A 26300-nucleotide genomic window follows, 5' to 3' on the forward strand; every position below is an offset into this window, starting at 1 on the left:
CATGGTGGTGGGCGCCTGTAGTCCCAGCTACTTGGGAGGCTGAGGCAGGAGAATGGCATGAATCTGGGGGGCAGAGCTTGCAGTGAGCAGAGATAGTGCCACTGCACTCCAGCCTGGGCAACAGAGCGAGACTCCATCTCAAAAAAAGAGAAAAAGTCTAAGTTAGTGCAAAGACATAATTATTGGTTATATTTTCACGGATGTGGTTTTCTTGCCTTTGAGTATATATAGTAACTGGAATTAGGCTAAGATTTGTTTATTATTCTAATCAATAGATAAGAATGATTTGTAATCAAATCAATTGCATTTAAGTAATTGGTGCTCAGAAATAGTTGAGGGAGATTCAGAATGGTGCTGTCTTGGGTGATTTTAATCATCTTCCCCCTGAATCTTGCTGTCACCGTAACTTTCTATCAAACCTCTTCTTCGTGAATCGAAGATGTGCTGGAGTCCAGGCCCAGCCTAGCTCTGTCACCTCCACACTGGCCAAGGTGTAGGAGGGACACATTTCAGATTATTTGGAGTTAGTGGGGGCATCTGGACTAGCATATGGGGAGTCCAAGTGTTGTCCTGGGAATTCTATTGGAAAATTATTTTTGGACACTCTTTGTAGCTTAAGCTGTGTGTGTATCCCTCCGGAGAATTACTGACAGGTGTCTGGGGGCACTACCAATGTGGGTCAATGAGCACTAAAAGTGTGTTTATTTTGGACCACTGGGAGATTTACTTTGAGCTGCATATTCACTGGAGGGCTGGCTTTTGGTTACTACTTTTCTAGGACGTCCCCCCCACTTCTGATGTGCTGAGTGCTGAGCCAACTGTTAATTCAGATCTTCTGGGGATGGTGGGGGGTTGGCAGAAGAGTTTACTTCACAGCTTCATATAGAGCATAGACCTTTGGGGTCTTGGTGAGATTGAGGAGGGTCTTCTAATAAACTCTCAACCTTGAGTTGACTTCGACGTTGTCTTCTCTTTCCCACATTCTATGAGGTTGTGAACATTGAAGCTCAAATTGTCCAGATTTGGCAAATACTGTCTGGACAAAAGTCTCTTCGGCATTCCATATCTCTCTGGGGTTCAGCCTTTACTTCTACTTTGGACTGATAACTCCTTTCAGCTCTTTCATGATTTTAGGAAGATTTACAAAATACATTTGACCCATTTTTTAAAAAGTTATTTTCAGCAGGGAGGCTAATTCCAATACCTAATCCACCATATTACAGGAGAAGTTTCTGTCCCAAGGATTTAACAAGGAGCCTCTCTCAGTTGAACACTGAGCAGGAACCATGAGTTGGAGAGGATTCTGGAGTGTGAGGACAGGACTTTTAAAAACCTTGGCTCACCATCGCAGCTTTGGACATTAGTCTGCTGGTGGCCCCATTTATATAGATCAACCAGTCAGGGAATTAAATACTCTTATCTTATGAACCAACGGGAACTGGAACAAGTTTGATCTGTCTTATTACAGAGGGCTGAAGTCCTGATTTGGTAGAAGTATTCTGCGATTGGGAACCTAGTTATACCCAACTCATCCATCCATCCATCCACCCACCCACCCACCCACCCACCCACACACCCACCCAATAAATAGGGACATAGTGGAATCCCATTCTGAGAGAAACTCAGAGAGGAAGGTGAAAACAGACAGCACACATGTTTTAACAAGCCTTCCCTGAAGGATTTAAGGTATTCATATGCCCCATTTGCAAACTCCTTCCTGAGCCAAGTGTTGGATCCAACACCCTGTCATCATGAACAAATTCCTGATAAAATACATCTTGTATAAAAATGAGAATGAGAGACAAGTCTTTGTGAGAAGAGTAGATAGATGTTTAAATTAAGATTAAGATTTTTTGACTGGTAGTTACCACCCCAGTCTTCAGTCTAATTCTGGCCACTGCTAATTTTATAGGATTACAATGGGAAAAGACACTTTCCTCCCCTCTTGTGTTTCATATTGTTTTCCACTGAAGAAAGGGAAATATTAGAAAAATGCCTTTCAGGAACGAGGTCCTATATTAGAGCAATAAAAACTAAAACCCTAGATCTCAATGGAGCAATGCAAAAAACGTTCATTTTCCATTTATTCGAAGTCCAGTGATTGTGCTCCTGTTCTGTGGCTTTCCTGAAAAGCTTTCCTCCACGTGTGACTCAGGGACTAAAGATCTTGCTATTTTGGGACGCTACCACATTAACTCTGTCAACCAACTTAAACTAATCGACATCTATAAAACAACAACAGCAGAAATCACACTCTTTTCAAGTGCACATGGAGCATTTACCAAGATAGACCATATTCTGGGCCATAAAACAAACCTATTAGTTTTGATAAATTTGAAAGGATTCAAGTCATAAATAGAATTTTCTCTGACTACAATTAAATTAGAAATCAATAAGAAAAAAGATACCTGAAAAATCCTCAAATATTTGGAAATGAAATACCACACTTCTAAATTAGCCATGGGTAAAAGCAGGAAGTAAAAAATATTTTTAACAAAAAAAATATGGAATTTATGTGATAAAGCTAAAGCAATACTTAGAGGGAAATTGATAGTGGTGTTACATGCCTATGTTGCAAAACAAGAAACCTTTCACATCAGTGACTTCAGTTTCCACCTTAAAAATTAGAAAAGAAGGATCAAATTTAACCCAAAGTAAACAGATAAAAGCGAATAATAAAATTCAGAGTGAAGGCCAGGCATGGTGACTCACGCCTGTAATCCCAGCACTTTGGGAGGCCGAGGCAGGAAGATAACCTGAGGTCAGGAGTTCGAGACCAGCCTGGCCAACACGGTGAAACCCCGTCTCTACTAAAAATACAAAAATTAGCCAGGCATGTGACAGGCATCTGTAATCCCAGCTACTCGGGAGACTGAGGCAGGAGAATTGCTTGAACCTGGGAGGTGGAGGTTGCAGGGAACCAAGATCATGCCATTGCATTCCAGCCTAGATGACAGAGTGAGACTCTGTCTCAAAAAAAGAAAAAAATTCAGAGTGAAATCAATGAAATAGAAAACCAAAAAAAGAGAAAAATCAATGAAATCTGAATAGACCTATGTCTATTAAAGAAATTGAATTTGCAGTTAAAAACTTTCCCATAAAGAAAACTTCAGGCCCATGGTTTCACTGGTAAATTTTATCAAACATTTAAGGAAGACGTAATACCAAACATACACAAACTCTTACAGAACATGAAAGAGACTTGAATATTTCCCACAAGATGTCTGCTCTCATCACTTCTATTCAACGTTGTACTGGGTGTTCTGGCCGGTTAAACTAAGCAAGAAGGAATAAAAGGCATCTGGATTGAGAAGGAGGAAGTAAAACTATCTTTACTCACAGATGACAAGATTGTCTCTATAGAGAATCCCATGGAGACTACAAAACTATTAGAACTAACAAGTGAGTTTAGTAAGGTGGCAAGAGACAAGATTCATGTATGAAAATCAATTATTTCTATATATTAGTAATGAATAATTGCATATTGGAATTAAAAAGCAATACCATATACTAGAGAATAATATTATAAAATGTTTATGGATAAATCTAATAAAAGACATGAACAATCTATACCCTGGAAACTACGAAATATCACTGAGCAAAATAAAAGACAACCTAAATAGAGTGCTATGTCTTGCTCATGGGTCTGAATCAGTATTAAGAAGTCATTTCTCTCCAAAATGGCATATGAATTTAATATAATTCCAAGCAAATGGACACACTAATTCTAAAATTCATCTGGAAATGCTAAGAACCTGGTATATTCAAAATAACTGTGAAAAGAAGAAAAAAGCTTGAAGTCTTATGCTACCTGATTTCAAGATTTATTGTAAGGTTACATTAATCAAACTGTAAGTTTTGTCATCAAAATAGACAAATAGATGAAGGTAACAGAATTAGAGAGTCCAGAAATATATAACAGAATAGAATTCCACATATATAGGGGCAGCTGATTTTCAATAAAGTGCAAAGACAATTCAATGAGGACAGGGTAGCCTTTTAAACAAATAGTGCTTGAAGCATTTGGATATCCATATGCAAAAATATCTAAACTTTGATCTGTACCTTCTACCATATATAAAAATTTAAAAAAAATGGATCATGGATCCAAATATAAAACATAAACTATAAACTATGAATATATACATATAAATATAAATCCAAATATAAAACATAAACCTATAAAACTTCTAGAAGAGACAGGAGAGAATCTTTGTGACTTTGGATTAGGCAAAGAGTTCTTAGATAAGACAACAAAAGCATAAGTCAAAGAAGACATGGACCAACTGCCTTTCATCAACATTAAAAACATTTGGTCTTCAAAAGATACTGTCAAGAGAGAACACAAAGATAAGCCACAGGCTGAGAGGAAAACTTTGTAGAACAAATATCTGCTAAAGGACTTATATCCAGAATATTTAAGGAGCTCTTAAAATTTTATATTAAGAATACAAAGACCCAAAAAAAATTGAACATAATATGTAAACAGAGACTTTATCAAAAAAGATAAATAGATGGTGAATAGGTACATGAAAAGATGTTCAACATCGTGAGCCATTAGGGAAGTGGAAATTACAGCCATAAAGAAGATCACTATACACCAATTAAAATGTTGAAAATTAAAAAGACTGATCACACCAAGTGTTGGTGAGGATGTGAAGGAAAAAAAACTCATATATTGCAGATGTTAATGAAAATGGTACAATCACTTTAAAAACAGTTTGGCAGTTTCTTAAAATGTCAAGCGTATATCTACTATATAACTTAGCTATTCCATTCCTAGGTGTTTGACTAAGAAAAAAGGAAAACATATGTCTACACAAAGACTTGTACACAAATGTTCATAGTAGCCTTATTCACAGTAGCCTCAAATTGGAAATAGTCCAAATGTTTGACTACAGGTGAATGGATAAATTATGACTCTAGTCATAAAATGAAATACTACTCAACAATAAAAAGTAATGAATTATTGATACAGGTAACATGGATAAATTTTAAAATAATCATACTAGGTGAAAGAAGTCAGACAAAACAGAATACCTACTGTATGAGTTCATTTATATAAAACTTTAGAAAATGCAAACTAATCTATAGTGACAGGAAGCAAATCAGTGATTGTCTAGGATGGGGAGGGAGAGAAAGGAGGATTATAAAAGGCCATAGGAAAATTGTTGGGATGATGGATATGTTCACTATCTTGATTGTGGTAATGGTTTCATGAGTATACACATACCAATTGCATACTTTAAATATGTGTGGTTGACTGTATATGAGTTATACCCTAATAAAGGTGTTAAAAATAGGCTATCTGGCTGCTTGGTTGAAAACAGTTTGTAGATGACAAACATCAAAGAGAAGGCCTCTTTTGGAAGTCCACTGCAATTAGTTCAGGTGAGAGATGATCGGAGCTTGAGCTGGGGTGATAGTAGGGAAGGTGGTGAGTGAAGGTGGGATTCCAGATATGTTGGAGATGGGCTGTGAGAGGAAAAGGTATTGAGGCTTGGGATGCAGTTTCCTGGCATGGGGATGGCTCTGGGAGATTAAATAACTTTCCCTAGTCATGCTACCAACTAGAGGCTATTCTGGGATTGAAATCCAGATCTGCCAAGCTCCATGGAAGTCCTGAAGAGCAAGGGCTCCCTCCCTTCTCACTGTTTGTGAACCCTAGGGTGAGGAGAGATGGAGTGTGGGTACAGGACCTGCCTGAGAAATATCTGGATGTGGAAGGTTCCTGCTTGCTTGAAATGCAGGGCCCTGTGGCCCTGATTTACCCCAAGCTTCCTCAGTTCCCAGGGGAAGGTAAGACGGGCCAAGGTAGGAGAGAAGAAGGACAAACTGGATGAACCAAGTAGGTGCCTAGAACTCAGGGCAACCTTGACACTGAAGTTAGGGTCCTAAGAGTGCAGTTCGTTAACAACTTCAAACCCTGCTGAACTCACCAGACCCTGAGCCTTGAGAGTGTGACTGAGCACATGGAGGGCTGTGGGTGTGGTACATAGGAGTGGCTGTATTATGTAGGATGACCAATTCATCCCAGTGTGCCAGAACTGCCCAGGTTTTGGCACTGAAAGCTTGTTCCAGGAAACCTCTCATTCCAGGGAAAACGTGGACGGTTGGTCATCCTACCTGTGTGCCTGAATGAATGTGCATGGATGTGTGTGTGTGTGTGGTGTGCATCTGTGAGTTCTTGGGCCTGTGCAAGTGGGTAGAGCTAAGTACATGAAGAAGGACGTGTTAAGGAGTGTGTATCCACATGTAAGGGTGTTACTGGGACTTTGTAGATGTCTCAGGCAGATTTATTTATCCCCTCTCCTGACTCCTTCTGTGCTTCCAGAAAGAATTAGAGGTGGCTCTATGTGCAAAGGCAATGTTCTGAGTGGTGGAGAGTGTGGACTCTGGAGTTTGAATGGACCTGGCTTCACATCGTGCCTCAACCACTACTGCCTGTGTGACCTTGAGCAAGCAACTTAACCACTTCGTGGGTCATTTTCCTCAGTGGACAATGGACACAAGGACCCTTTATCATGGCCACAAAAGAAATAATACATCTAGAAGGATGGCCACTCAGTAATTGTTCAGTTCATTGTAGTGATTACTGTCACTGTTCTTGTGAGTCTGGTGTGTGAGACTGAGTGTTGTCTTATGGAGTGTGTGACTGTGAGTGTGTGCCTGTGTGCATGTGCATGAGTGTGCATGTGTGAGTGCATGCAATTTTGTGTGTGTATGTGTGCATACTTGTGTGAATGTACGTGCATGTATGGCAGTACCCATGCAGGTGTATGTGAGTGCATGCATGCACATGTGTGAGTTTGTGTGTTTCTGCTCATACAGAGCCATCCACTCTCAGGGTGAGCAAGCTGCCTTGGGCTTGGTCAGGAAGATTGTGTGGGGTGGGTAGAGTCCAGGGCCCCTGGAGACGAGGTGTCTGAAATCTCTGCGTTCTTTTTCATGGTGCCCTCAGCTCCCAGCAGGGCTCTGGCCCCAGTTCTCAGTGATGCGCGCTGGATAGGATTGAGTTCTGTATTGTACAAACTGCCTTATTAAAATATATGTTGTGCATTCATGAATCTTTAATATGAGGCACTTAGTAAGGAGTCCATAATCTCCTCAATTGAGCTGTATAAAGGAGGACTGTGGGGGAGATGAAGACTTTCTGCAGAGGCTGCAGTGAGGAGAGGCAGCTGGGGGTGGGGACAGAAGGTTCTCACATATGAGGGTGGGGACGAAGGGACAGAAGGTTCTAGCATATAAGGGGAGGAGGAGGATGAGGATGAAGGAGTGATTCCCCCAGAGGAAGGACAGCAGATCCCACAAATAGAGGATGGTGGTTCTTGTGGACTGATGGAGGCAGTTTCCATACACTGAGAACAGCTTTTCTCCCAGATGGAAGGAGAAAATAGGTGGTTCCCATGGACTGAGGGAGGATGAAGGAAGAAAGTGGTTCCCAGAGACCAAGGGAGGTGGTTTCTACAGATGGATGGAGGAGAGAGGCACTTCTCATAGACAAGGCAGGTGGTTCTCACAGCCTGAGGGAAGAGGGAGGAAGGAGGTGGTTCCCAGAGGCAGAAGGAGGAGGGAGGCAGTTTTCACAGAGGGAGGAGGGAGAAAGAAAATGGTTCCAAGATACCAAGGGAGGTGGTTCCTTCAGATGCAGGAAGGAAGTTCTCACAGATAGAAGGAAGTGGTTCTTACAGACATAGGGAGGCAGTTCCCACAGGATGTGGGGAGTGGGTGGTTAAGATCCACCAAGGCTGCAGGGTCTGATCTAGGTATTACTCTTGCAAAGAGGTTGACTATGTAAAGGAAGAGGACCTATGTATTTTATGGCCATCTGGTCAGGCTGGCAGGAGGAGGTCAGATTGCCCTGGGAAGCTTGGTGCATTATGGGACTAGAGTGACTTTTCTTGGAGCCAAAGGCCCGTCCGTGGCTTCTTTTACTCAAGCTGTACACTGTCTCTGCTTACTGGCCTGCCTGCATGCTGCAGGCCCTGCTCAGAGAACCTGCCCCACTGCCTTGTCTGCTAGCTGTAGCCATTGGACCAAGGGGCATCTGCTGGTCTGTTGTCAGACATCTCTCATCGCTGCGAGATGCCCATGCATACCTCAGAACTTGGCATACAGACTGTTCATTAAATGTTTGTTGGATGTGTGCTGGAGTCTCCACTGTACCTAGAAGAAATGGAAGTGTGGAAAGATTAAGAAATTTGTACAAAGTCACTTGGCTGTTGTCAGACAAGGAGATCAATCACATTCTCTCTTAAGAATATAATTTGGAGACATATAGGAGTTGGTAGATGGCATTTGAGCTAAAAGTTCATGCACAGTTGGGGCTGGAGTTGGTGTCTTGACAACCTAATTTATTTGAATTATTGGGTGACAGGTGGGGGTGAGTAGGCAAAAAACATACAATGAAAGAAACCCCTCTGAAGAGGAGATAAAGCTGACTGCAGAGAAAAGTGGAGATCAAAAGACAGAGACAGAAAGAGACAGATGTAGAGAAAGAGGAGAAAGGTGCATTCTTCCTTCCTTCCTGAATGGGAGCAGGTTTGAATGAGTTCAAGACTCTCCCAGGGCTGAGCTTCTGGCCTGAATGCCTTGGGCACTCAGTCTTTGCTGAGGCAGGTACAGGACAGACATTTTCTCACTGGATTTTCACCGTCGTCTTGTACTGTGTGTTTCCCATTTTATGGTTGGGAAAACTGAAGCTCTGATTGGTGACAAATGCCCAGGGGCACACAACTGGGAGGACACAGAGGCCAGATTGAAAACTACTCTTTTCTAGCTCACTGTTCTCTAGCCACTCTGGCCTGGGACAACCCCCAGTCCTGTCTCGGGGTCTTTGCACTTTCTGTCCCTCTGCCTGAAACACTTTATCCTTATGTCCATGTAACTGGCTCTTTCTGAACCTTGAGGTCTCAGCTTGGTGTTGCCTGCTTGAGAAAGTTCCCCTGGTCACCCTGTCTTGTCTAAAGCAGCCACTACAAGCTTTTATTCAGTAATAGCCCTTTGGGGTTGCTGTTGCTGTTGTTTATTAGTTTTGGTCTACACGGCATTTATCACAATTGGTAATTATTTTATTGATTCAATGATTTAACGATTCACACACATCCTGTAAGCTCCATGGAGAGAGGCATGGCCTGTGTTTTTGCTGTGAGATGCCCATGCATAGCTCTGAACTTGGGCATACAGATTATGTTTATTAAAAATTTGTTGGAGTCTCCATTTTGCCTAGAAGGAACGGAAGTGTGGAAGGATTAAGAAATTTGCCCAAAGTCACTGAGAAAACAAATAGCTGGAGCAGGAGTTGAACCAGCATCTGATCCAGCTCCAGAGTCCACACTCTTCTTCGACTGTCACACTAGGAAATTTCCATGTACTCCTCCTTTGTGAAAATCACCTTTTCTCTGGGCTGGAAGATGTGGCAGAAAAGGCTGTCTCCCACTGGCCTGGGCAGTGAGCACACTCCACACCCCTGCTGTTTACCCCCTGTCCTGAGCTGCAGTGGTCAGGATGTCAAGGTTCAAGACTCAGCCCTGTGCTAGCTTGCTGTGGAAACTTAGGTGATCAATTACCTGTGTGTGTCTCGTCTCCTGCCAGCCATGTGGCTGAGGCTCTGCTGTGCCCTGTGCTGAATGAAGACACAGAGAGAGAGTCAGGAGTGTCCAGGAGCAGGGTGGGTGTTGAAGTGCCTGCTCAGCTTCTGCCATATTTCATTGTCATAGCTATCAACCTTCCTTAATTTCAAAGGTGAGTTTGAGCACCTGGGAGTGAGGGGAGAGGGATGCCAAGGGTCAAAGGTGAAGCATGGCAGATGACAGGTCACTGCTGCCACAGGCACTCAATGTCTCTCCCTCTGGGAGTGGGCTAGGGGGATGTTTATACTCTTGAAAGCAAGAAACTAGGCACTGGAGGGGCTTTAGGGGGTGAGGAGTGGAAAGAGTCTGCTGCCCTGGTTCACTGAGGTGGAAGCCAATAGAAGAGGAGGGCACTTGGTGCCTGGGCACGGAGGGGAACTCTGACTATCCTGTCCCTGCTCCCAAGACCAAGAAGAGCACTGGGGCCACTCCTGGGCGCTGACTCCCTGCACTCTGGCTCAGCTATGTGGAGGAGGCCCCTGGGAGAGGGGCCTGGGGGGGCCACCAAAGAGGAGGTGGACGAAAAGCCATCCTGCTGTGTCTCCCTGAAGCAGCGCGAGCACACGCAATTATAAGACAGTGGGCAGATGACAGAGTTAGTTAATGTAACAAGCCCTTTAAGCATTTAGCCACATTCGAGTGTTTAATCAGCTGTGTAAAGTGCAATATCTATCTTTCAATTTTATGCCATTAGGGGAGACAAGATTTTGATTAGGTACTTAATCTGTGCACGGAAAAAACAGGCCCACAGCAAGCCCACGATGGGGAGGGAAAGGGACATTGGACGGGGGATTCGATAAAGGGGAAAGACAGAAATTTAACATAAAAGAGAATTAGTGCAGCTCCTTTCAATTTAGTGCCCAGGCTTTATGGCCTAATCAATTAGAGGCCTGGCCAAGCCTGCTGGGAAGCTGCTCGGCTGGGCTGGAGGCTCGGCCATATTAATTCCTTTCATTACACGGGGGTCAGGCTGAGGGCTTTGTGGGGGCTCGGCAAGGAGTGGGTCACTTCTCGGGCACTGGCTCTAGAAGCCAGGGGAGGAGGTCAAATGGTGTCATGCTGGACAGCAAGTGTCCTGGGGGCTCAAGGAGGGCTGGGTACCCAGGAGGGTGGGACTGAGAGGGTTCTGGGAGGGTGCAGGCCCATGAGGTGGTGTAAAGTGGTGGGTGAGCCCTTTAGTTGTGGAGTAGGAGAGGCCTGGGTTTGCAGACCAGCTTTGTGACCTATTGGCTGTGTGATCTTGGACAAATTACTTGGCCTCTCTGTGCTGCAGTTTTCTGTAGAACTACAACTGTGGCTACTCCAAAGGGTTGCCATGAAGAGAAAAAGAAAGTAGCATGCAAAGAGCTTACTTAGCATAGTATGTGGCTGAGTGAGCACTCACTCAATGTTAGCTATTATTGTTATTTGTTTCTAATACTATTATATGTGCCACTGGAGGTAACATTTTAACAGGCAGGAGCTTTAACTGCCACCACCACCACTTCCTTTACACACCAGTCATTGTGCTAGGTGCTCTTTCTATTACTAACAGTAGTTTTACAGGTTGGTGCTATTGCCTGCAGTTTACAAATGGGGAAAGTGAGATTAAACAACTTGTCCAATGTCACACAGTGTTGGAGGCCCCAGAATTAACACTTTCTCTCATGGTCCTTCCTATCACGGGGTGCTCACTCCTTGTTCTCATGGCAGAGTTAAATGGGACTGAATTCCTTAATGGTAGAGGTCACCAGGAAAGGGTAGCCTCCCTAAATGTTCCCAAGGGCTCTAGATCTTAACAAGTCACCTTCCAGTTACTGAGTGAATTGTGGAAAAGATGCCTGAGGCTGGGCCAGTGACCTTTACAGAAGCATGGAGACCTTAAACCCTGGGAAACGGAAGTTGGTATCCTGAAAGTTTTCTTAAGCCATGGCCCATGAAAGACAGAAAAAGTAGGGCTGCTTGGGGTGGAATGGAAATGAACAGCTGGGTCGCCTTCACCACCTCCTCTGTGGCTCTAGCATGTCCTGAGAGGCACCTGGGCAGGACCTCAGGGTCCAGAGAGCCCACTGTGAAACCCCTAGAGCTGTGAGTGAGTTGGATGCAGAGTTCAGGTGGTAAAGCTCTAGAGGGACTGTTAAAGAAAAGCCGGGAAGGAAGTGGAGACCGTTGGAACCAGCAAATGTGTCAGTTGAAGGGGCTTTTCTTCTTCAGCAGATATGGGAAGGGGGTGAGGGAGCATGCTAAGATTTATTGGGCACCTGTTGGCTGATTTCTCGCTCAGTAGTTGTGAGACTTAGGGCAAATCATTCACTTTCTCTGCCAGTTTCTTCAGTTGTAACCTGGAGTGATCATGGTTCCTTCCTCACAGGCTGGTTGTGAGGAGGGGATAAGCTGATATATGTCAAGTGCCGAGAACCCTATGTGGCACTGAGCTGAGTAGGGATTTGAATAAATATTAATTACTGCTATTACCGGCTGTTACCTCAGCACTTTCTAAGTGACAGGCCCAGTGATAGGAACTGTATATATGATACTATCCCATGCCATTCCTGTGCCATCTGTGTGGGTTGTTGATACGGTGTCAGTTACAGCGATGAAAAGTTTAAGTTCAGAGAGATGAAGTGACCTGTCTGATATCACACAGCTGGTGTGCAATGGGGAGGAGACCATCTCCTTGACCGCTAGTTGCTTCTAAAGGCCTTCTTCCATGAAGTGCCACCTCGACAGGCATATGGTATGGCCAGAGTGAATCTAAATTCCAGCAGGGCATTTGGGAAATTATGTAATTTGTTCAACATGTATTTGTTGAACACCTACTATGTGCCATATACTATAAGCCCTGTGAAGGTAAGACTCACATCTGTCATTGCCACTGCCACCGAGGAACCACTTCACATGTTTGTATAATGAATGAATGGGTGAGTGAATGAATGTTGTACTGAGCCACATCCTCAGTATCCTTGAGGAGAGGGTGGAGAGACGTGAATGACTTGATTTTGGTATTAGGTGGAGTGGGAGGCAACGTGATAGAGTGGACAGAAAAATGAGAAACTCTGGATTGGAATCCTGGACCTCTCTCTCTGCAGTTAGATGAGATGTGTAACCTCTCTGAGCCACTTTCTTGTGTTTGGCAGGGGCAGGACAAAAGTCCTCCTCTTCTTGCCTTTTCCTCTGGCTGAGATGATCAAGGGAAATTTCTTGGCTCAAGGTCTGGCGCATGATAGAGGCTCAATGAATGTTACTTGCTATCCATCCTGCTTTTTTTTTTTCTTGAATGATCAATAAATCAGTGAACCCATAGTTGGTATCAGCCACGAGGGAATCTTTTATTGAGGTGTCATTAGGGTTTGTCCTTGATCTCTCCCTGTTGACATTTTCAGAAATATGTCAAATAAGCATGAAACAACAGTCCAATTACTGCTCCCAGGGCATCCTGTTCTTCTTCATAGTATGATCCTTGGTTTTAAATCCTGTGCTGCTTTTGTCTATTAGACTAGATTTCCACTAGGGTAGGGAATTAATCTTGCTCATTGTAGCAGACTAGCTGCTCAGAACACTTTTTTTTTTTTTTTGAGACTTTGAGTCTTGCTCTATCGCCCAGGTTGGAGTGCAGTGGCGTGATCTCAGCTCACTGCAGTGTTCGCCTCCTGGGTTCAAGCGATTCTCATGCCTCAGCCTCCCGAGTAGCTGGGATTATAGGCACACACCACCACGCCCAGCTAATTTTTATATTTTTAGTAGAGATGGGGTTTCACCATGTTGTCCAGGCTGGTCTCGAACTCCTGACCTCATGATCCACTCGCCTTGGACTCCCAAAGTGCTGGGATTACAGGTGTGAGCCACTGCACCTGGCCTCAGAACATGTTTTTGCCAAAGGACTAAATAAATGGATGGATGAGAGACAGAGATGGCCTTGCAGTACCATTGTTGATGGGACATAGATGGGCAGGATAGTTTATTGTGCAATAGCACCAAACATAAGAAGCTTTCTTGAGGTGATAGCACTGGGCTGAGTTTTACAGAATAAAATTGGACGGACAAAACTGTCAGCCTCTGCACACGGATCCTGTAAACCAGCTGTATAAACATAAGCGTGGGTGACAGCGACCACTTAACCTTGTCCTTCTTGATTCCTTAGTCGTTTGGAGCAGAGGTTGGCGATGTTTTCTACAAATGGCCAGACAGTAAATATTTTAGGCTTTGAGGACCCTGCAGTCTCTGTTGCCACTATTCAAGTCTTGTTGTAAAAGCAGCCTTAGACAATATCTAAGCAAAGGAGTGTAGCTGTGTGCCAGTAAAACTTTATTTACAAAAGCAGGCAGCCAGCAGATTTGGCCCGTGGGTGGGTGGTTGCCAATTCCTGATTTAAAATACAGCCCCAGGGAGTAATCTTACAGCCATACAGCTTCACATCCACCTTAATTAACATTGACTCTGGGCGGCTGTGCTCCCATTTCACAGAGGAGAACACTGAGGCGGATAGGCAAAGAGTCTGCTGCAGAGCTGGACTCAGCAGGGCTGTTGCTCCAGACATGGCAAAAAATATCAGCTGCCACGGAACACATACGTCACGCACTTAACATGCATCATCCACAGAGCATCCTCATTGACCTGGAGAGGTCTATCCTCTTATTCTCCTTTTTACGGTTGAATAAACCTGGGCTCAAGGAGGTTAAATGACTGACTTGTGGTCCCACAGCAAATGATTTAGCATTTATTTAAGAAGATTTATTGAGCATCCACTCTCTTCCAGATGCTTTTGTACAGTTGGGGCTAAGGGAAACCCCTGACCTCAACGTGCTTACATTGTACTTGAGGAGAGTGGACAATGAATGAATGAAATGAATCAACAATATAGAACGTTAGAAGGGAATAAGGGCCTATCAGTCAGGACAGGCATGGCTTAAAGCAAGGGTCGGCAAACTCTGACCCATGGGTCAAATCCTGCCCACTGCCTGTTTCTGTAAATCAAGTTTTAGTGGAACACAGCCATGCCCATATGCTTCTGTGCCTATTTTCATGCTATGGGAGAGTTGAGTTGCTGCAGCAGGAATTGTGTGGCTCTCAAAGCCAGAAATTTTGTGACCTCTGGTTTCAACCAGGGTTTATTTCTTGTGGATGCTTTATGCCCCTCTGGGTGGGCCCAAGAGCACAGCCTATTGGTCCCTCAGGGAACCAGGCCAGTGGGGCACCCACTACCTTGAATATTTGCAAGGCAAAGCAAGATTCTGGAAAGAGTCTCATATGGGCAATTAGGTGCCTGGCCTAGAAGTGACATGTGCCATTTCTGCTCAGAATTTTTTGGCTTTACCCAACAGAAAGAGTTCTAACTTTGCCATGGGTTTAGAAGGTGAAGAGCTAGAAATATTTGGTGAGTTGCCCTGATGACCACGTGTGCTATGAGAAATAAGTAACCAGGGTAAGCTGACAGGAAGTGCCAGGGAATTTTCAATTTTAAGCAATGCCTCCAGGGAGGGTGTGGATGAGAAGTCAGCTGGGATTTGAGCCCAGGTCTACCCATCTTGAAAGAGTGTCCTCTCACCCTCCATGCTATGCTACTGTACCCTCCATAGCCCATAAAGAGTGGGTGCTGGGAAGGTCATTTGCTGGCCAAATGGGGAAGCACACTCCCCTTGTGAACTCTTGCCAAGGGCCTCACTGCCCCTGTCCCCAGCCGTCTCACTCCAGCTGTGGGATTTCTGACTCTCACAGGTCACAACCCCATAGCGATCACAACCAGGCACTTTGCTCTCCAGTCCTGGGAGAGATGGGCTGGGGGAGGAAGGCGGGAGGCCCTCTCTGTGAGGCTGTGACTCCACAAGGCACTACATTAACGTTATTAATAACCCTCTCAGCCTTTATTGAAAAGATGCTCTCCATGCCTGAATTTGCCACTGTGGCAACCCATTTATTAAGGCTGTAAGAGCTGGAGTCACTTCAGACCATATTTATTACCATGATTTGCTGAGGGAAGGCTCTGATCTGGGACTGGGGCAATTGGGGGAGAGAACGTGTAGTTGCTTAGAGGGAAGGTCTTGGCTCACCTTGCCAGGAGGTCAGCGAGGGATGCGGTTTTATTCTCTCCCAACTAGATCAGGACTCAAATTGCAGGTGGGGAGCTTGGGGGTTGAACACAGTGGTGATTCCTTCTCTTTTTTTTTTTTTCTTTTTGAGACGGAGTCTCGCTCTGTCCCCTAGGCTGGAGTGCAATGGCACAGTCTCGGCTCACTGCAACCTTCACCTTCCAGGTTCAAGCGATTCTCCCGCCTCAGCCTCCCAAGTAACTGGGATTACAGGCACCCACCATCATGCCTGGCTAATTTTTGTATTTTTGTAGAGACAGGGTTTCACCATGTTGGCCAGGCTGGTCTTGAACTCCTGACCTCAGGTGATCCGCCCTCCTCAGCCTCCCAAAGTGCTGGGATTACAATCGTGAGCCACCACACCTGGCCTGATTCCTTCTCTTAGTGTGCATACAAGGACAGCAAGACTCAAAGGAGCCAAGTGAGTCCCCAGGGGCACAGAGCTGTGGCCAAGTGAGCAGTAGTGGGGGTCCTACAAGGCGGGGGCTGATTTTTCTATAAAAATATAAACTAGACTTCTCTCTCTCTCTCTCTCTTTCTCTCTCCTCCCTCCTTCTTCTTCTCGTGATATATAATAAACTGTTTTAGCACCAGAAAAAAAACTCACAACATCCACAGTGATGGTAACACCGCCACCAGCTAATGCGATCAGTGCCGGGCTAAAGGATTTCTGCTGATTCCCCTCTTTGAATTCTCACCGTAGTCCTATGTGGGTTTTATCGTTGACCTCGTTTTACAGAGGAGGACCTGAGTTCTGGGGAGATTTGGTATCTTGTCTAAAGTCATACAGCAAGTAAGTGCAGAGCTGGGACTCAAAGCCCGTTCTGATTCCAAAGCATGTGCTCGTATCCTGCATACCACATCATCTCCTTTTTTTTGTTGTTATTGTTGTTCTTGTCCCCTTTTCAGATTCCAGAGAAGTGACAGGCTCATGCGCATGGACACCTTCTCCAATAACCGTTCCTTTGTCTCTCTCAGGTCCCTTCCTCTAGAATAGTCTCAATATGAGCACTTGGTCAATGAAGTGGGATTTGCATTAGTTTGCTCAGGCTGTTGTAAAAAAGTTGCACAAACGGAGTGACTTTAACAACAGACATTTATTTTCTCACAATTCTGGAGGCTACAAGTCTGAGTTAAAGGTGTTGGCAGGGTTGGTTTCTTCTAAGGCCTCTCCCATTGGTTTGCGGATGGCTGTCTCTTCACTGTGTCTTCACATGGTCTTCCTTCTGTGTATGTCTATGCCCTATTTTCCTCTTCTTATAAGAAAACTGATCATATTGAACCAGGCCCCCCCACCCCAATGACTTCATTTAAGTTTATATATATTTTCTTTTTTGAGACAGGGTCTGGCTCTATCATCCAGGCTGGAATGCAGTGGCATGATCTCGGCTCCCTGCAACCTCTGCCTCCCAGGCTAAAGCCATCCTCCCACCTCAGGCTCCTGAGTAGCTGCCAGCATGCCCAGCTAATTATTGTTGTATTTTTTTGTAGAGATGGGGTTTCACCATGTTGCCCAGGCCCCAGGCTGGTCTCGAACTCCTGAGCACAAGCCATCTGCCTGCCTTGGTCTCTCAAAGTGCTGGGATTACAGGTGTGAGCCACCATGCCCAGCCTCAATTTTAATTACCTGTGTAACGACCCTATTTCAGAATACAGTAACATTCTGCAGTATTGGGCATTGGGGACTTCAACGTATGAATTTTGGGGGAATGGAATTCATCCCATGCAGGATTCAAGACCAACTTCCCGGCATCTGAATCTCTCTGGGGTCAGCAGAGAACATCCATGGAGTTCTGCAGTGGAGCACTGGAGGCAACTGGCTCCTGTCTACACTGAAAGCTCTCATTCCCCAGGCCTCACTGGAGCGCAGATCACATTGATTCCATCTCAAAATGGTCCTCTCAAAAGGGCAGGGACTGTCAATAATTTCCAAAGTGTTCTCTTCCATTCTAGGCCCTGGGCACACAGTTGCCCCACAGCTGTTCCTTCCTTCACACACTTTTCGCCGTTGCCCATTTAAGATGTGCTTCTGGGTATATCTGGAATCTTCAGGCCTAGGATGCCTCCTGTTTCTCTTCCCTGGGTTTGTGCTTTTTATTTCTGCTCTCTTTCCATGACTGACTACATCCTTCCTGGCCTCCCTCCCTCTTTCCTTTCCTTCTTACCTCCCTTTCTCTCTCCCTTAGTCCTTTCTTTCTAACTCTCTTCCTCACCCCCAAAACCATTCTCTATACATGTGTCCCATGTTAGGGACTGTGCTAGATGCTGGGGATTCAATGAAGAGCCTAAACTAAAAATTTAAAGCAAAGACAGATGCAAAACTGGAACCTCTCTAACATAGGCCCCATTCTCATGCAACTTCAGACTAGGAAGGAAAAGGGTAACGAAAGATTATTGCAAGTTAATGCATGGAAAATTGCACCTGCGAAAGTGGCAAGGAAAGGCAGGTGTCATGAGAACATAAAATAGAAAGATTCCTTCTTGCCAGGGAGGCCAGCGGGTGAGGCTGAGCTGAGCCGAGCCTTGGAGGAGGCATGAGGCTTAACTGGGCAAGGTGACAGATGGGGCAGAGGTTTCATGCACGAGGCAAATGATTTAGGCTGTGCAAGGACACTGTGGAAGGAAAAAGCTGAGCGCGATTGGAGAGACAAAAGTAGGACAGTGTAATTGGAGGAAAGAGAGCAAGAAGCAATGTATGAGATGAGGTTGGCAGAGGCCAGATCATGAGAAGCATTAATGATTTGTTGAGAAATCCATTCATTTAGCCTCAGTGGAGTGTGGAGCCACTGACGGGTGTTGAGCAGGGAGTGGGACTAGGCAAAGAGACCAGGTTGGTGAGTACAAAAGATCATTCAGGCTGTTGAAAGAAAGCTGAGTGGAGGTGGGGAGGTCTGAGCATGTGGCTGGGTGGGGTGGGATATGTTAACAGATAGATATCTTTCATTCTGTGCACCCATTGGACTTTTTACTTTTTCCTTAGTAGAAGCTGTCGCTTGTAAGACCAGATAGCAAAGACACTAAATTATTGTCGTTTTTTTAAGTTTATTTTGAGCTAATTTTATACTCATGTCATAGTTGCAAAAGTAATACAGAAAATTCCCATTCTTCCAGCTTCCCCTGATAGCATCTTTTATAATCACAGTATAATGATCGAAACCAGGAAACTGACATTGGTACAATATTATTAAGTAAACTGTAGACCTTTTTTCACCAGTTGATATCACTGCGTGTGTATGGTTTTTATTTTTATTTTTTTGAGACGGAGTTTTGTTCTTGTCACCCAGGCTGGAGTGCAATGGTGTGATCTTAGCTCCCTGCAAACTCTGCCTCCCAGGTTCAAGCGATTCTCTTGCCTCAGCCTCCTGAGTATCTGGGATTACAGGCACCTACCACCATGCCCAGCTAATTTTTGCATTTTTGTATTTTTTTTTTTTTTGAGACAGAGTTTTTTTCTTGTTGCCCAGGCTGGAGTACAAATGGCACGGTCTTGGCTCACTGGGATTACAGGCACCCGCCACCATGCCCAGCTAATTTTTGCATTTTTGTATTTTTTTTTTGAGACAGAGTTTTGTTCTTGTTGCCCAGGCTGGAGTGCAATGGCATGGTCTCAGCTCACTGCAACTTCCCCCTCCCAGGTTCAAGTGTTTCTCCTGCCTCAGCTTCTGGAGCAGCTGAGATTGCAGGCATGTACCACCACGCCCAGCTAATTTTTTTGTATTTTTAGTAGAGACGGGGTTTCACCATGTTAGTCAGGCTGGTCTGGAGCTTCTGACCTCAAGTGAGCCACCTGCCTCTGCCGCCCAAAGTGCTAGGATTACTGGCATGACCCACCACACCCGGCTGTGTATGGGTTCTAAATTGTGGACTTTTAAATTTTCAAGGTGTGTGGCAGAAAACGAAACAACCTTGCCAAGCTAGTGCCCTCTATCCCAGATACTTAAAGAACTTCTGGGTTTCTAAATGGATGGAAATTAGGGAGAGAGCATGGCACTTAGATGTGATGATTTAGTCCTAAAAAGGACAGAATCAAGCACCCTGCAGTGTACTTCTCTTGGATGGCTGGGGCAGCTCTATGGTGAATTTCCATCCTCCACTCTTTTCCCCGGCTCTGTCATCCACTCTACTCACAGCTATTAGATTTGCTGAAAGCCCACCTCTGCCTGTGCTCTGCAGGCCACAGCATCTCCCCTCTCCCCACTCCCCTCTCCCCTTTCCTATGAGGTGAGGTATAGACCTCTTGGGACGTCCTCTGGATCTCTCTACCTATAGGCCCCAGCCAACCTGATATCCCCCATCTTCCTGGTAAATTCCTTCCTAGTTTAACTGTGACTTTTCTGTACCTGACCTTATTCTACCACTGGTGTCTGTGTTCATCTGTATCCTTCCATCGGGAAAACTCATTTTCTTCAATTCTGCCTTTACAAATTCTACTCACCCTTCAAGGCCTCAGCATACCCCTTCACCCCTGCCACCTTGTTTCTCATCTTCACATGACCTCTTTCAGGTTTTAGCTCAAATGTTACCTCCTTAGAGAAGTCTTCCCACCCCAACTCCACTCCCCTCTGTCCTGACTGATTTTGTTGCTAGTACTTTCAGTCTCTGAAGTTATTCTGTTGGTTGACTTGTTTCCTGTATTTTCTACCAGCATGTGAGTTTTGAGTACGTCAAGATCCAGTCTGTCTTGGCCTCCACTGTAACCCTGGTACTTGGAACAGGGGATGGCACACAAAGGTACTCAGTCCGTATGTACTCAGAGACTGATTGACACATAAATTATAGTGATTGCGTTTAGTTAAATAATAATAATAATGAAAATAATAATAGTAGTTTTACGGCTGGGGTAGCCACACTTTCCTCCGAACTCTACAACTCGCTGTCTTGGCTTTTGCTGTGGATTGCTCTATATCAACGGTCACAGATGAATCTGGATAGGTCTGCCTTTATGCAGATGCAGAGTCCCTTGAGAGGGTTGGTATTCTTCATCTCTGGATCTCCTTTAGCCCCTGGCCCAGGAGTTGGCACATGGAAAGCTGTCATGGTAAATATTCTGAATGAACAAATATTTGAATGAATGAGAAAGAGCAGCTATCATTGCTTCTATTTTGCAACTAGTAATAGTCCAGTTTAGTGTGCAGACCCATGCCAGCAGCAGAGCTGGGCAGAGGAGCCAGGCATCATCCTCTATCTCCCCACACCCTCTGCATACACTTGGCCTCCCTGTCTCCTGCTCTCTAGGCTCTTAGGAGTACAATATAGTTTGTACAATAAGTACAAACCCATAAAGCTCCCTCCAGTATATCTTGCTTAACCGCTCTTATCAGAATAGAGGAGAACTGAAAGGGCTTTCGAAAGAGCCATCTGTTAGTTTTCATAAAGACATTATGTGCTTCCCATCACAGGGTTTTTGCTGTCTCTGTCATGTGTCCGCCCTCCCTCCGCTGTCTGAGAGAGCGGGAGTGTGGTGCCTCTCCACTTTCCTGTCTGTGCATGGCTGCTGGAAGTGGGCTGCAGATGAGTATTTATCTAAAAGTGAAGAGATGTGACTTATAAGCAAGCCTGATATTAAATGTATAAATAATGCATCCTGTGGCATTATTTATAATGCAATAACATCCCTATAATGTAATAAAAGTATGCAGGTTCCCAGCACTTTTCTTAACCCCTTAATGTCTTGGAAGATGCTGTGGGTTTACCAGCTTCCTCATGCCTCAGGGGCTTTGGGCCATATGCCAAGCCTGGCCAGGCCCTGGCTCCTGAACAGCTGAAGCGTCTTCATAACCACCTGCATGATAAGCTCAGTCCCAGTATATGGGGTAGTGATTTCCAAACTTTGTTGTGAGTCAGAATGGAGATTTGCTACCTTCAACCTACTGTTTTGGAATCTCATAGCATGGGGAGGGGACATTTGTGTGTTTAACCAGCTCCCTGGTAGGTTCTAAGCCATGTACATAAGGACTCTTGGTCAGTCCTGCCTTGTGACAGAATCGACTAATGAGCAGCTCCAGATCATTGCTATGGGACTCAAAATCAAGTCAGTCTTGCTAGGACTGCACTGGCCTGGTGCCTCAGTTTCAGCTCCTGCTCATCTGCCCAGAATGCGCATTCCTCCTGTCACTCAACATCAACTGTGTGTCTGAACCCAGCCACCCGCTGGCAGGCTCCCTCAAGGCCAACTGGTGCCTAACCGGTCCTCTGAGTTTTGCCTGCTCTGGTATTTCCTCACTTATCAGGTGGCAGAAAACTCTGTATGACCCAGGAAACCAGTGCTTACTTAGGTGCCTGTGTCTGATGTCTTGTAAATTCCCCTGGTTTCCAGACTGGCCTGGGTTCCCAGCGCTACCCAGAGATCTACCTTTCTTTTGGGGTCTGTTTCTCATTCTCCAAAGTGGCTGTCTTGTGGTATCTAGTGTCCGTGGATTTCCAATATCTCCCTTTTACAAAAAAAAAAGACAACCTTATATACTGGGACATTGAAAAATCAGAACCCATCAGTGGCATGGATACTCTGAACTTTCTGTTCCTCACCGTGGCTGCCCACCTTCAAGTATATCTCTGCCTGTATCCATGCTGTCATCTTTCCCACCACAATGGAAGAGGTTTATGGTCTCCACCATTAGGTGACATTCCTCACTTGTGCTCTGGACCCCAACCCTGCAGCCTCCCCAGGTAACTCTCTCCATAGACAATCTCTTCTCTTTCTCCTGAATCTTCAACATGTTTCCCTACTGGTTTTCCATCAGCTTCTAAACATCATCAGCTTCTCTCACCCAACTATCATCATTTGGCTCAAGGCTTCTTCTAGCTACTATCCTATCTTCTCCCCCATCTCAACCATATTTCATAATAATAGTGGTATGTATTTGTTGATTCTTTTCAATGGATACAGTGACAATATATAGTGAATGTGCTAACTCGCCTAGTATTAATTAATTTTTTTCGAGATAGGGTTTCATTATGTTGCCCAGGCTGGAGTGCAGTGGGCTATTCCTGGCTTGATTGTAGCATACCACAACCTTGAACTCCTGGCCTCAAGCAATCCTCTCACCTCAGTCTCTTGAGTAGCTGAAAGTACATTGTAGTTGGCTTAACTTATTTAATCTTCACAATAATCCTATGAAAAATTTATACTAGATGAGTTAACACCTAATTAAGGTATAGAGAGATTTGGTGACTTGCCCGGGGTACATACTAGTGTAAGGTTTGATCCTAGGCAGTCTGACTTCAAAGCAAATGTCTACATTTGCCTGTGAATCTTTCTCACCTGTTAGTCCTCCACAATTTGATTTCTACTCTCAGGTCAGCAGAGATCTCTGCATTGTTACATCCAGTGGGGACTTTTGGGGCCTAGTTGCACCCGATAGCACTGACCTCCTTATTCATTTTTGACCTTCGCTTCTTTTGTTCTTGGGTCCCCACAGTCTCCTTGTTTTCCTTTTACCTCTCTGGTCACTTCTTAGTCACATTTGCAGGCTCTTCTCTCTTGGCCCAAGACCTTACATTTTGGGGTGTTCCAGAGTTCCATTCTTTTCCTTCTTCCCACTCTGCACACTGTCCCTGTCTTAATTTGTCAACTACATTCTAAGAACCTCAAGTTTTTGTTCTGATAACTAAACCAGAGGTCCATTTGTTTGCTTAAAATCTCAAAACAAATATTTCCCTAATTTAATCAATATTTGGCCTGATGTCAGCTCTTCCTCTTCCCTTTTCTGTCTCAGTCAGTGACCACCAAGCATTCATCCAATTGCTCTGGCTGAAATTTGCATAGCATTTTTAACTTTTCTGTCTATTTTTTTGAGACGGAGTCTCGCCTTGTCACCCAGGCTGGAGTGCATGGTGCGATCTTGGCTCATTACAACCTCTGCCTCCCGGGTTCAAGCGATTGTCCTGCCTCAGCCACCTGAGTAGCTGGGATTACAGGCGCACGCCATCACACCTGGCTATTTTTTTGTGTGTCTTTAGTAGAGATGGGGTTTCACCATGTTGGCCAGGCTGGTCTTGAATTCCTCACCTCGTGATCCACCTGCCTCGGCCTCCCAAAGTGCTAGGATTACAGGCATGAACCACCGCACCCTGCCCAACTTTTCTGTCTCTTTTACCCACTCTATCTAAACAATCACCAAGTTATATGAATTCTATCTACTAAATCTCCCCTACTCTCAACCCCATCCACTTTCGCACTCCTCATGATGCCCCCTGGGTCTCAATTTCCATCATCTCCTTCTTGAATTCTTGCTACCAGTTTCTAATTGGTCTCTTGATTCCAGTCTTGTGGTCCTCTATACATTAGTTGTGAACTATTTAAAGTATACAGAAAATTACAGATAATGGTAAAACAGACACTCATTCATCTACCACTTAGATTTAACAAACATTAGTATTTTGCCATATTTGGATTAACTAATTGAAAAATAAAATGTTACAAATACAGTTAAAGAAAAGAGCCCCATTCTTTTCTTACACATCTTTCTATCCCAAAGATAACTACTGACAAGCTGGTGTATATCTTTTCTATGTTTTAAAAATTTATATGTAAATATATATCTACAATTTGCATGATTTAAATATTTAAAATTCATATAAGTTATACTGCATGTATAATTCTGAAAAAAATTAATATTATACCTTTGAGATTTATCGATGTTGATACGTAGAGCTCTGATTCATTCATTTGAGCTGCTATGCTAAACTGTAGTTATAATCTATACTTTCCTTATCAGTTTCCCTATCCCTGGTTGCATCCAGCCTTTCTCTGTTATAATAAATGCTTGAAGAGAAATCTGCACTCCCATGTTTATCGCAGCATTATTCACAATAGCCAAGGTATGGAGCCAACCTAAGTGTCCATCAACAGATGAGTGAACAAAGAAAATGTGGTACATATCCACAATGGAATACTATTCAGCCATAAAAAAAGAATGAAATTCTGCCACTCCTGGAAATGTAGATGAATAAGTCAGACACAGAAAGATAAATACCACATGTTCTCACTCATATGTAGGAGCTAAAAATGTTGGACTCATAGAAGCAAAGAGTAGAATTGTAGTTACTGGAGGTTGGGAAGGGTAGTGGGGAGGGAAGAAAAAGGAAGTTGGTTAATGGATGCAAAAATATAGCTAGATAGGAGGAATAAGTTCTATTGTTCCATAGCTCTGTAGGGTGACTATAGTTAACAATAATTTATTGTATATTTTTAAATAGCTAGAAGAGAGGGCTTTTAATGTTCTCAACACAAAGAAATGACAAGTGTTGGAGGTGATGAATTTGCTAATCACCACACATTGTATAGTGTATCCAGATATCACTCTGTATCCCATTAATATGCACAGTTACTGTGTGTCAATTAAAAAGAAGGTTAAGAAACAAGCAAGTGTGCTATGCTTTGGCAAAGAAATGTCTTAGATGACTCAGAAAGTAATCTGAGACTCAAAGATACACATGGAGAATTTAAACAAAGTTGTTCCATGTTATGAAAAAAGTGCTGCAATAAACATACTTATTCAAGGATCCTTAAATATTTATGTGTTTCTCTCCTTTTCAGGGTTAGATCTTGTATAGTCTGTTCTCACATTGCTGTAAAGAAATACCTGAGACTGGGTAATTTATAAAGAAAAGAGGTTTAATTGGCTCATGGTTCTGCAGGCTGTACAGGAAGCATGGTGCTGGCAGCTGCTCAGCTTCTGGAAAGTCCTCAAGAAACTTACAATCATGGCAGAAGGCAGAGGGGAAGCAAGGTGTCTCACATGGTGGGAGCACGAGCAAGAGAGGGGGAAGGTGCTACACACTTTTAAACAACCAGATCTCATGATAACTCACTATCAGGAGAACAGCACCAAGGGGATGGTGCTAAACCATTCATGAGAAACTGTCTCCCACCAGGGCCCACCTCCAATATTGGGGACTACAATTCCACATGAGACTTGGTGGGTCACGATCTAAACCATATCAGATCTAAAATGAGAATAGTTGAGCATTATGCTATAAGCATCTGTCTTAGTCTGTTCAGGCTGCTATAATAAAATACTACAAAAAGGTGGCTTATAAACAGCAGAAATTTCTTACAGTTCTGGCATCTAGGAAGTCCAAGATCAAGGAACTGGCAGATTTAGGGTGTGGTGAGGGTCCACCTTCTCATAGACAGTCTTCTTTCCACTCCAACTGCACATGGTGGAAGTGGTAAGGGGTCTTTCTTGGGTTTCTTTTATAAGAGCACTAATCCCATTTCTGAGGGTTCCACCTCCATGACCTAATCACTTTCCAAAGTCTCCACATTCTCTTACCATCACCTTGGGGGATGAGGATTTCAACATATGACTTTGGGGGAACATAAATGTTCAGCTCACAGTGTGTCTTTACCAGATTTTGCCATTTTTTTTACAATGGTTTTCATCAATTTATACTTCCATCAAGAGTTATCAGAATTTTCATTTTCTTACATTTTCACCGCAACTCACAAATACTTAAATATGAAGAGTGAGAAGTGGTACATCATTGTTTTAATTTGTGTTTAATTGTGTTTCATACGAGAAATAGAGCATCAGAGAAGGAACAAAATTTTTGACTTTCCAGGTTATGAGGACTACTTTGATTGAATTAAATGGGT

General features: G+C 44.0%; 1 protein-coding gene across 3 annotated transcripts in view; it reads left to right on the forward strand.

Annotated features, from left to right (window-relative positions):
* The window catches only part of DHX35 (DEAH-box helicase 35), a 782267-nt gene that overhangs the window by 281812 nt on the left and 474155 nt on the right, over positions 1 to 26300 (forward strand). The gene's annotated exons all lie outside the window — the stretch shown is intronic.

This window comes from Gorilla gorilla, chromosome 21 (genome assembly GCF_029281585.2).
Source record: "Gorilla gorilla gorilla isolate KB3781 chromosome 21, NHGRI_mGorGor1-v2.1_pri, whole genome shotgun sequence".
NCBI classification, from domain to species: Eukaryota; Metazoa; Chordata; class Mammalia; order Primates; family Hominidae; genus Gorilla; species Gorilla gorilla.